Source organism: Dendroctonus ponderosae, unplaced genomic scaffold, assembly GCF_020466585.1.
Source record: "Dendroctonus ponderosae isolate FM_Combo_2020 unplaced genomic scaffold, Dpon_F_20191213v2 Dpon_F_20191213_1, whole genome shotgun sequence".
Classification (NCBI taxonomy): Eukaryota; Metazoa; Arthropoda; class Insecta; order Coleoptera; family Curculionidae; genus Dendroctonus; species Dendroctonus ponderosae.
Window position 1 is genome coordinate 32,045,994 of NW_026017110.1, and position 12,459 is coordinate 32,058,452.

A 12,459-nucleotide genomic window follows, 5' to 3' on the forward strand; every position below is an offset into this window, starting at 1 on the left:
TCTGAAATTTAATTTTTAATATTTAATTCGAGAAATAATCTCACTAAATACCACTCGAGCTTTAAAATTAACCATATAATTTTTCACTCTGGCATATTTTCCTTGCAAATTTCACTCGTCCTTCGCACTCGTGAAATTATGGAAAACATGCAATCGTGAAAAATTATCGGTAATTTCAAAGCACTCGTGGTATTACCCCCGATGTCACGTCATCATGGAATCATAATAACTATAATTATTAGTGTCTACTGGTTTATTTAAGGTTATTGATATCAATATCAATTTATTATTGATATAGGTATTATTGATAGCATATACAGGGTGGTTTTTTTAGTGCGAGAAAGTACATTATTTCCGTTCGTGCTGAACTTTCGACAAATGGCTTCATATAAAAGTTATACACACATAAAGTACGCACATTTTAAAAATATTTTATATGGAACAAGCGCGGCTCAGAAAATCGTGGCAAGATCAAAGTGTATTTTTTGTAATAGAACTGCCAATTTTTTATTAGCTCATAGAATGCAGCTTCAAACGCTGCATATGCACCGTAAATTGGTATAAATTTTGCTTAAAAACATGGTATCTAGAAATTCAGTGTACAAGCAAAAAAATCAGTTGAAGGTACAAAAAAAAATACGTCTTTCCAATCACCACAGATCCGTTAAGAATTCTATTGAATCAAAATATCAATACAATGTACAATATTGTACAGGGTGTTAACAATGTGGAATTAAATCTAAAACTTTTTAACGCAATATAACTTTTGTTTTTCAAATGGAAGTACCTGTACCTGTAAACGGTTGATTTCACAGCTTAAAGTGTAAATGGAAGTTTGTAACTTTGTAAATTGTCTATCTAATGACGTATGAATATACAGGTACTTCCATTTGAAAAACAAAAATTATATTGCGTTAAAAAGTTTTAGATTGAAGTTCACATTGTTAACACCCTGTACAATGCATTGATATTTTGATTCAATAGAATTCTTAACAGATCTGTAGGGATTGGAAAGACGTATTTTTTATCTTTAACTGCATTTTTTGCTTGTACAATGAATTTTTAGATTTCATGTCTTTAAGCAAAATTTTACTGAAATGGAGATAATCTGCCAACGTCGCAAGTAAGAAAAAAAACAATTTACGATGCATATGCAGCGTTTCAAGCTGCATTCCATGAGCTAATCAAAAATGGGTAGTTCTATTTAAAAAAACACACTTTGATCTTGCCTCGCTTTTCTGAGACACTCTGTATTATATAAGATATTTTTAAAATGTGCGCCGTTTGTGCGTCAACAACTTATAAATGAAACTATTTTTCGAAAGTTTACCACCATCGGAAATAATGGACTCTGTCACACTAAAAAACAACGCTGTATATAATATAATTGAATGCGACAAATAATCTCACTAAATAAATTCACATTGGAACGAAAAAGCCCTCCTCCTTAGGAGTCGGACCTTTTCGCCACGATACGAAAATAAACTTATGCAGTTTTTAGACAACTAGCTTTCAAGCAAAATTATCGGTAATTTTGAAGGTAAATTGAGTATGACACAAATCACAAAAAGGTAAAAATAATAAATATTACAAAAAATGGTCAACCGTGAAATTCGTCATGTGGGGCTACAAAAGTTTTTGAGAATTCGATCGTGCAGAAAAGTTATGTGTGACACAAGTGAAACCGGTGAACAACGCATCTGTATCAACAATTCCGATACAAACGCAATGGGTGCTGCTTTCTTGGAGGACCTCTTTACTGAAAACCTAGGACTGTAACGCGGAGCTCACGTTTTTCAATCGAGTCCTACAGGAAGTCACCGGCATAACGCTGGCCAAGCATTTGTCAACCTGTCACTTGTTTTGAAGCTCCTTTCACAAAATGTACACCAACATCGACTTTGCGAATATGCAATTAGTGTAAGGAAAAATGCCACAGTAGCATAGCAGAGTCTGTAAGAACTTACACTAACAAAGGGCTAGAGAAACTAGACGATAGGCTCCAGCCAATGACGCAGGTAGTGGGAGCCGTGGGTTCCCAACCAAGAGGAACAAGTATTGGTAATTGCAGCAGAGCCTTACAGGAGAACGCGGATCATTACACAACAACTGACATTTTTTTAGAAACCGGTTAATTGTCCCGATAACTCCCACGAGGAAGGACTACATTCCTACCATGTAGGTAAGATGCACAAGACGCTAGAACCCATAAAATTTCTTATTTTACGAACACCGGTACAAATTGAGCAGGGATCAATTAATCAAATATGAGAAGCTGCTCAAAATGTGAACCCAGACTGCTGCCAAGAGTGCACAATAAAGTTAAGTGGCACGGGCACAAACATGTTGGAGTTGAAAGGGGTGAACTTCGAACACTTCTTGTGCTTTTACAACTTAGTTTTATTTTAGTTGATAGATATTGTTCATTGATACATAACCTTTAACAAAATGTTTTTGATGTCAGCTAGGAGGGATTTAAGTATATCACTCATTTGCCTCAAAAAGTTGGCGAAGCGACAACGTTATCATAACCTCAAAATATTTCATAGTCACTTCTACACACTTTGTTGAGTGTTTACTCATAGTGACTGCAGACGCAACAGGTGTTTACGTAATGTTCATTAGGCAGTTTCTTTTGACAAAAATTGTTGCCATTCTTCTGATCTAGTTCTTTATAAATATATCGGTTATTAATAACATTATTTTTTTTACTATTTTTCCCGTTCTGCCAAAACACCCCCCGACAACACCTGCAGAGGAATAACTCCAATTGTGATTCATCCTATATGGTTGATATCATTCATAAGTTCCCAAAGTTCAAGTCATTCAAAAGTTCCCCCCCCCAGGGGTCCATAGGAGACCACACGGGGGTGTGTGAACAGACGTTCACAAGTTGTAAGGGGGGGTCGACAAAAAATTTGCTGGTTTTCATAAAGAACAAAAATGTTGGCTTCGATTTACCTATCAATGTAGGTAGGTAGCATCATTCACTAGGTAGGTACTCAAAAATATGCGATACTCTGTTCAAACACAGAATGAAATAGAACAATAGATAGTAGTACAAGTGTACACCACATGTAGAGACTTGCAAAGTGCCGCCCGTGCGCCGCGCCGCAAAACGTTATTCAATTGTTGCTGGGATTTTGAACATAAAAGTGTCACTGTGAGTGAATCGATGTCAGTGTTTACAGTGCCGCAAAAAGTAAGTAGCTGCCTATTTGTTATACATATTTTTATTGTATACTGTAATTTATCAATCATATTATATTTGTTTTACTATTTGAGTGTAGCTGTAGTGGGTAGTTATGTAGTAAAAATTAAATACTAAAGATTATCAAAAACATCTATAAAAGAACAAAAAGCCAGGAAAGGTTAAACTTTAGGCACCTAGGAACTTTTTTGTTTAAAAACATTTATTTACTCGACGACGATTCATTAAAAGAGCGGTGTTTCTACGGGCATTTTTTTATTGCAATAATTTTGTTCTGTTGTGTTATAATAGCCATATTCTTGTAAAATTGCCTCAAAAACAAACATTTTTACAGGTCACAACTGATACGAAAAATGGCTGAATTTAAGAAGAAATGTCGACAGTACAGTGTTGATTATTTGAAATTTGATTTGCTTCCATCAACGTATTACAAGAGGAGCTACTTGAGCTCAGCACCAACGAGGAACTGAAGGTGAAATTTAAGAAAAGCTATCAAACATTTTGGGTACAGGCAGAAATCCCCGAAAAATTTCCTGGGCTATGGGAAATTGTGAGAAAATTTTTGATAGCGTTTCCCTCGTCCTATCTTGTCAAAAGAAGCTTTAGTGCCGTTTCCAACCTGTTAACAAAAAAAGGAGCAGATTGAAAATCACAGAACGGGGAGATTTGACATTACTTCTTACAAAACTGAAGCCAAATATTAATAATTTGCTGTCAGTTCATCAAGTACATCCGTCTCATTAAAAGTATGAGTATGAGAAAGTATTGTTGATTTACATATCAGAATTCATTGTTGACTGTTTGTAATAATAAATGTTTATAATTTTGTATAACCACAAGTATTATTTTAATAAATATGACACAAGAAAATGTGCTATTTTTTTTTCTTCTTAACACTCCCAATTCAGGGTGATATTTTTGAGGAGTTTTGGGAATACAGTAGAAATGTACCAGCAGGGGGTCTACCGAAAATAGTAAAACTTTAAAAGTGGTCCACGAGAAAAAAATTTGGGAACCACTGATATCATTAATCATTCCGATCAGAAAATTTTAATTGAGAGCGAGATGAGTGAAAACCTCCCTTGTTTTAGATTTCGAAAACGATGAAATATTTGCCACCAAGAAAATGTATGTGAATTTCAATTAATTAACTCGACTCACTTAAATTCAGAAGAAAAAACACAACCATTCCTTCTATTAAAAACTTACAACCAAATTATTCAGAAACCAGGAGATTATGTAACATTTACCAACTAAGTAAAACATGTCATCAAGAACACCGACAAAATTTCAATCCCCACTGAAACTTATAGACACCCCTATGTGCGCTTATGACGACCACTGTACATTTTAGATCATAACTGTCGATGCAGCATTTAATGATTACACATACATGGTGCCCCAAATATGATGTTCAACAATGACAGGTCGTACAGAAGACCTAAAAATAAGGCCAGTACTTTAAATTAAAAAAAATTCCCATCTGGCTTCCTGATGAAAGAAGGTTTGTTTTTATTTTACATACGTATTATTTCTAATAGTCTTGGTTTTATCACTACATACTACAAAAAGTGTTTTATCTCAAAAACCGTAAGAGCTATCGAGATAAACAGGGTATATCTTATTTGAAGCAAGTAAGTGTGGAATTTGGGTATACGATCAAGCAGTTAGATACTGCCTGATCATGTCCCTAAATTTGGAAACGCCGTTAAATTTGTACTCATTCTAAAAGCTAATTTTGACCGTACCTGTAAAATGACAAGACTTATTTTTTTATAAAAAATAAAATATTAGATAATTGGATACATTTCCAATTAAAAAAAGTGAGCATCTATGAGCCACTTTTGCTCCAAAAATTCGACGAACGTCAAATAAGCGGTGTAATAATTAAGAATAAATTTCGTGTTTTAACTGTTCACTTTGAAGGCACATAATTGCATAAGGAAGCCAGATTGAAATCGGAAGAGACAAAATTAGTGCCGTCAGATCATCTCAACTTGCTCGTCCAGAAACTTTAGATTTTTTAGGAGACCACGAACAAATGCGACTTTATGTATCTTGGAAGATGAGGCTCCTGGATTATTTCACTTGTAAGTTATTTAATATCTATTTTACTCTGTTTGTTGTCGTACATAATTCATCAAAAAAATTCGAACTTGATGTATTTTTTCACGTATGCCTAGTGCAGATAGGTCCAAGGATTAGATAACATGCTACGTAGCTGCTGATATTATATTTGCAGTGGACACTTTGTAAATGCTGTATTCTCTCTATCGTAACATGTAGAAACTTCTAATTTAGAAGATCTTTTCAAAAGTGATTTTAAGTGAATAACTTTTAGGAACTTATTTCCGCTTACTTCCGCTGATCGACTCCATCAGATATATGAAGGTGCTTTATTCGCCAGAGTTTAATATTTTCAGATATTCGATAATGCAAATCGCACTTTGCCGCTAAGGGTCACATACCACTCGGAAAATACTTAGACACTCCTCCCTTATATCATCCAAAGACTACAAAAAGTTCTTTAACACTAAGTGGAAACAATGTTTGATTGTAATAATTTCTAGTTTGCATGCAGGGTAAAAATATTTTAGTTTGTAAAATAAATGTGTTTGGGTTGGTTTTTTTTTCGACGAGAAACAAAATTAGACCATAGAGTGAATCATACAGCACGTAACTTAAAAGAATTTTGAAAGGCTCACATTGAACCTGCTCTTAAGGCTGAATGCTAAAAGCATTCAACAATGTACAACTCCAATGCTAGACTATTTTCAAAACAGATAACAACCAGATCAATAGAAAACGATGTCAACTGCATTTATTATCCTTCCTTCCTCTCAGATGAAGCCGCTTATTGTATTTATACGTTTAAGTGGACGGATCTATTTCCTTGGCAATACTTTGGAACTTTATTTATGCAGTTAAATGTCCAAACCAAGTATCTAACCAATTAGCCAAACCTTTAGAATTCTATATCAAACCACTAATTATCGCACCGTCCTACTACGTTTTGGTAAAGCTCAGATTTAATCTGAGCTCTAGAACCAATATTAGGCGACATTAAAATTCACGGCTCATTTTTCATCTCATTTTCCGGTTGTCGAATTCCGGACAGCAACTTCTGCTAAATAGTTAATTTATTCGCCCAATCGTTACCCGCTTTGAATGCTAATCAACAAATCTGGCAGAAGCAAACTTCAAATTATATATTTGTTTCTCAAGACAATAAAGAACAAATCGAAATAACTAGTTAGCATCACGGTTGTTAGAAGGAGCAAAACTTAGCTATAATCATATTATCCTCAATGCTTCTGCAGCACCTAAAAACGAAGAACTCAAGCAGTAAGTTTGCTACGCCGTATTTGATAAAAAAAAAGGGTGATGAAACACACAAAGTTGAGATGAACAAAAATCTGTCTGTTTCTAACGAATTTAAAAACCGTGTTCAGTTAATATGGCTATCTCATCTAGAAATAATCACATTATTCTTAAAAATAGTGACTTTCAAGAAAGCCTCAGTAACCTATTAAAATCGAATAAAGCCACTTTTGAATCATCCTGTATGTAGTGTTCTTCTTCTGGAGGTATTTGTTGGGGGTTAAAGCTATTCCTCCATACAGGATGCAAAAATTCGACGGCTGTCTTTGTAGGTCTTACTGATAAAAAATATTCTTTGAATCGGCAAATTATTTAATATTTGAAATGCTAGCTTTTCATGTGATTTTCAAAATATTCATTGAATTGAATATATTGAATTGAATATATCACTGAATAGTGTACAACTCGCTCTACAATATATATAACATTATTCAAAAATAGGTTCTAATCTTATTACGTTATCTAATTGCTACACCTAGATAAAAATATCTGTATGTGCGGCTATGCAATCACAGGATTATAATATATTATAAAATATTTTTTCAACCAAAATCAGTAAACTTATGCATTAAATCAAAGCAATACAAAAAAACAAAAACAAAACAATAATAATATTAAAATTGCTACTAGGTACAACAACATGTTTATTTAGGTTATTTCTAGTTCCATGTGAGTGGTTAACTGCTGCAATAGATGTTGGTTTAGCATAAATAAAAAGGCATACAGAATAAATGTAAAGAGTTCTAACATTTGAAATGTCTTCAGAAAATAAGAGAGATGTAGAATATCTTCTATTTTTCTTTAAAATAACCTTAATAATATAATTCTGAACCACCCTTAATTATTTCAGAGAATTGTCATACAGACCACCCCATATATGAATTCCCTACCTTATTAAGAACTCTACAAGTGCTCTCTAAACCATCAACAAGATTTTCTTACTTAAAATGTGCCTTAAAATGTAAAATCTAGGAATAAGTCTTCTTATGTTGTTGGCAAGTCGTGTTACGTGTGCGTCTCATTTTAGATAATTATCAATTGTTATACCTAGATATTTGGATGACTCCACCTGCTTGATATAGCCTCCCTCCCCCCAGTCTCACGTTGACAAAATGTGGTCGGCTCGCAGATGTAAGGGAGAATGCCATGAAGTTTGTTTTACCAATATTTAAAGTTAGTTTGAATGTTTGCAACCAGCACAAGTACTCAGTTCATCCCGAAAACCAAATTAATTTACTGATAATTTGTTATTTGCCTTGAAAAAGCTTAGAAGTCTATTCTTAAGACATTTCTCAAAAATTTTTGAAAAATTATTAATTATGCTGATAGGGCGATAATTATTAAAAAGGAATGGCCACTTTGAAATGACAGATTTATAATTAGTACTATTTTTTAATTATTACTGAGTCAATTTTATCGGCGTCTGCAGAACGTTTGTTTTTGAGGGAACTGATGTGATTTATAAGTTCTTTATCATTCATAGATATAAACATTCATTCATTAAAATAGATATAAACATTCATATTGTAATAATTTCAACTATTCAATCTGCACAGTTTGGGATGTTGAAATGGAAAGCTTATTGCTGAAAATCTTCAGTTAATTCATTGCATTGAAGTTGATCAAACAGTTGGCATTTTCTGATTTTTTAACTGTTTCCTGATACGAACTGCCGCCACTCCGGTGAAAATGTAGCAGTGATTGCTATTTTGACAAGGTTCTTGTTCCTAAAAATTAAAGTTTAGTTTTGAAGAATTTTAATTTTCTAACTAAAATTCAAGTAATTGAGTATCTCAGATCGACTCCAGTTTCCGGAGGAGAGTTTTTATCTATTAGGTATATCCTATACTCTAACGGTCAATAATAAACACAATATACATAATATAACCGAAAATAGTTTCTCCAATAGCACGTCTTATGAATCACCCTAAAATAATTTATTCAGCACATCAGTAAAATTTGAAATGATTGATGTAGTATAATTTTGGTTGTAAGGAAACTGCAAAATAATTCAACCTTCAGTACTGTTCCGGCACTTATTATTCAGGACATCGAAAAACTCTCAGTCGATTGTCGTCAAAGATGCGAGTTCGTTGGATAGAAGTTTTTATTAGATTGACTTTACCCAACAGTTTTACTAATGATTTTCTTACAACGCATCCGACTAGAGGCTTTTTGGTATTCCCGGCACTGCATGCATCTCCTTTTTTAATCAAAATAAAGCACGGATAATTAAGGACAGTGACTTGACTTTCTAAAACCGTCAGGAATAAAGAAATTCGAGAGCTAAAGAGATAGCGATATACCTGGGTGGTGAATATATATTTTAATGATGGGCAAGATAGTCAGAAACCGTTATGTATTGCTCTCAATAGTAAAGCATCCTAACAACTTTATTCATAGATACACTTTTAAATCAGTTGAATTGTTAAAGAATCAGGTAGCCAACAGCGGGCGCTCGCCTCTACATTTATTATCACATTTATTTATTTATTATTACATTTATTTTTTTTACATTTTTTAGAGTATTTTTTCTGCTCCTAGTTCAGAATCCGCTCGGCATGGAAGGTACAAGTGTTAATTCCAGAAACACTGCTTTAAACCTCATTTACAAAATATTTCCTACCGTTGACAGACACTAAATCAATGCTTGAATTCAATAACAGAAATGTGAATATTCTGCAGATGAGCTAGATACTGAATTTTCCAATTTATATTACCATCGATGCCAGTCATTTAATGGCTTACTGAGCTCCAAATTTGCGCTAAAAGGTTAATAGTTGGTAGAGTGATCCTCTTACCGCGAACTGTGATAATTAACTCTACTCGCTGTACATCGTCCATTTCTTGGAAATAACTTTCGCGTAATGTTGATTAAACTTCGTTCACGTAGAACGAAAATAGCGCTTAACGTACGATCCTTTATTTAAACAAAGGTAATTTCCTTTAACACTAAGTTCGAGTAATTGGCCCCAACCCTTCCGAATTTAAATTTAAAGTTTTGCTTTTAGCAGTCTTCTATTCTAAATGCTTATTGGTTTCGAATACAGTAAAACGTTCCTCTGAGTACACTTATCCTTGTACTATCAGATAGTACCCTAATATATAAGGTGGTTTCTTAGTGCGAGAAAGTCCATTATTTCCGTTGATGTTCAACTTTCGAAAAATAGTTTCATATAAAAGTTGTTGACTCACAAAGTGCGCATATTTTAAAAATATCTTATGAGATACAGAGTGTTTCAGAAAAGCCAGGCAAGATCAGTGAATTTTTTATATAGAACTTGAAACGCTGCATATGCACCGTAAAATGTTTTTTCTTACTTACGACGTTGGCAGATTATCGCCATTTTAGTAACATTTTGCTGAAAAACATGACATTGTAGAAAAAATTCATTGTAGAAGCACAAAAAGCAGTTAAAGATTCAAAAAAATATGCCTTTCCAATCACCACAGATCCGCTAAGAAATCTATGGAACCAAAATATCAAAACAATGTACAATATTGAACAGGCTGTTAACAATGTGGACTTTAATCTAAAATTTTTTAACGCAATATAACTATTGTTTTTCAAATGGCAGCACCTGTATATTAATACGTCATTAGATGGACAATTTACAAAGTTACAAATTTGCAGTTACACTTTAAGCTGTGAAATTGACGGTTTTTAAAGTATAATTTATTTGATTTTAAAATTTCAAAAAGTTGTTATGTTTTGTAAGGTGCGTATGAAATTCAATAAATAAGTATCAACATTTCATGATACTTGACATAATCAATGAAGAAAAGTGCAACGTTTTATAAAATGCATGGAATTTCATAGCAAAAAAATGCAGTAAAACTGCATACGTCTATAAAAATAAAAATACAAAATTATAACTACAGTGCTTAAAGTTTAACATTTAAGCAACTATTAATACCTTTTTCAAATGAATCGCTAACGGAGTTCAAAACAATATCATTAATGTTTAGAAAAACAGTGGTGATTCGTTCCTTCATATTATCTTTTGTAGACATAACCCCATAAAAAGAAATCCATTTTTGTCAAATCGGGTGAGCGCTATGTGGCCACTGAACAGGCCCACCTCTGCCTATCCACCTCTCAGGACATTATTTAGGTACTCATGAATTTCAGCTGTTTGGTAAACTGGAGCTCTATCAGGTGAATGCCACATTATTTCCTTGATATAATTAGGTAAATGATCAATTAAACGTGGCAATTCATTTGGTTAAAAAATTTAATAAATTCTTCCATTTACATTTCCATCAGAAAAGTAAGGCCCAATTACATAATTTCCGATAATGCCATCTGAAGTATTTAATGACCAACGGGTTTCACTATTTGTTCTTACAAAATGAGGCTTGGTATTTGTATAATAATGCAAATTATGTCAATTAAACATTCCATTTTTATGATAAGTTGCTTCATCAGGAAATAATACATAATTAAAAAACATATCTGTTTTCCTCAATTTTCTGCCTGGTCTATTCACAAAATCCAACTCTAGTTACATAGTCCTGGCTGGTAAGTTCCTGCATTAACTGGATGTGATATGGATTAATTTTATTTTTAGCAATATTTTTTGTATAATAGAACGGCAGATATCTGTTTCATTAGCCATTATTCTCTGGGAGGTATGAGGATTTTCTGTTACTTTTAATAAAACTGCAAATTCATTTTCTTGTGTTGAAGCCGTTTTCAGTGTGTCTGTTTTCTCATATTCGATATTTTCTATTCGTGTAAATCGTTCCATTAATTTTTCAAACGCCTTTTTTGCGGTTGTCTTCTTTCAGGAAAATGTTGATAATAAAGTTGCGTAGCGAGCGTACCGTTTTTATCATTAGCACCAAGTATAAACACTATATCCACTAATTATTCTTTAGAAAAATTCATATGTGTTTAAGAGCTTTTTAATAATATGATGACTTTTAAACTAGCGGTCATATATTAAATGTGTATCGATATGCAAAGAATCAAATTTTGACACTTATTTATTGAATTCTATAGCCACTTTACAAAGTGTAACAACTTTTGGAATTTTTAAATAAAATAAATTATAATTTGAAAACGGCTGATTTCACAGCTTAATGTGTAAATGCAAATTTGTAACTTTGTAAATTGTCTATCTAATGACTTATTATTATACAGGTACTCCCATTTAAAACAAAAGTTATATTACATTTAGGAATGTCACTATCATTTCTTCTGGGAATGTCAGAATCCATTTTCCATTCGTGATTTTGGTTATTTGGATTTCATGTATATTGATAGGGAAAGAATGGCAACTGGTGATATTTTTTCTGTAGGATACCAGCTGGACAGCACATGGGGGATTTTTCGTGATGTAGTTAACATGGGCTTCTTTGCACAGGTATTGATTCGGTGAGTTCTTGGCAAACTTGGTCCATGTACGAATACTTAGTATCGCTGATTGCAAGGTAAGGTTTATGTGGAAAGTTTATGTAGAATACATTTGATTGGTTCCTAGGGATAGGCACTGGGTATAGTTGGTAATAGTGATAAATTTTTGGTTCGACCAGTGGAATTTCTAAAATGAAAGTAACCACTAAACCTTTTGAATAGCTTTTAATATTCATAATTCTTTCAAAGGTTAAGATGTTTTCAATTTTTGTTTCTATCGGTAAACTTTCAATTTGCAATTGAGTTTTCAGTTGTTCGATCTCTTTTATTAGTTCGCTTGGATTGATTATTGAATTGTGGAGCACATTTAGTTTTGCAAATGATATAGCAACTTCTGTTGCCTCTAGAATGTCAAAGATTGTTTGGTAGATCATTGATATTTGATTTATTATTACATGAGTTCTGAAATACTGAGAATCACTGTTGGCGTGTAGAGCAACATCAATTA

The 12,459-nt window shown here is 33.1% G+C and overlaps 1 protein-coding gene across 3 annotated transcripts in view; it reads right to left on the reverse strand.

The window, feature by feature from the left end:
• The window catches only part of LOC109534691 (furin-like protease 2), a 904,557-nt gene that overhangs the window by 729,798 nt on the left and 162,300 nt on the right, over window positions 1-12,459 (reverse strand). The window lies entirely within an intron of this gene.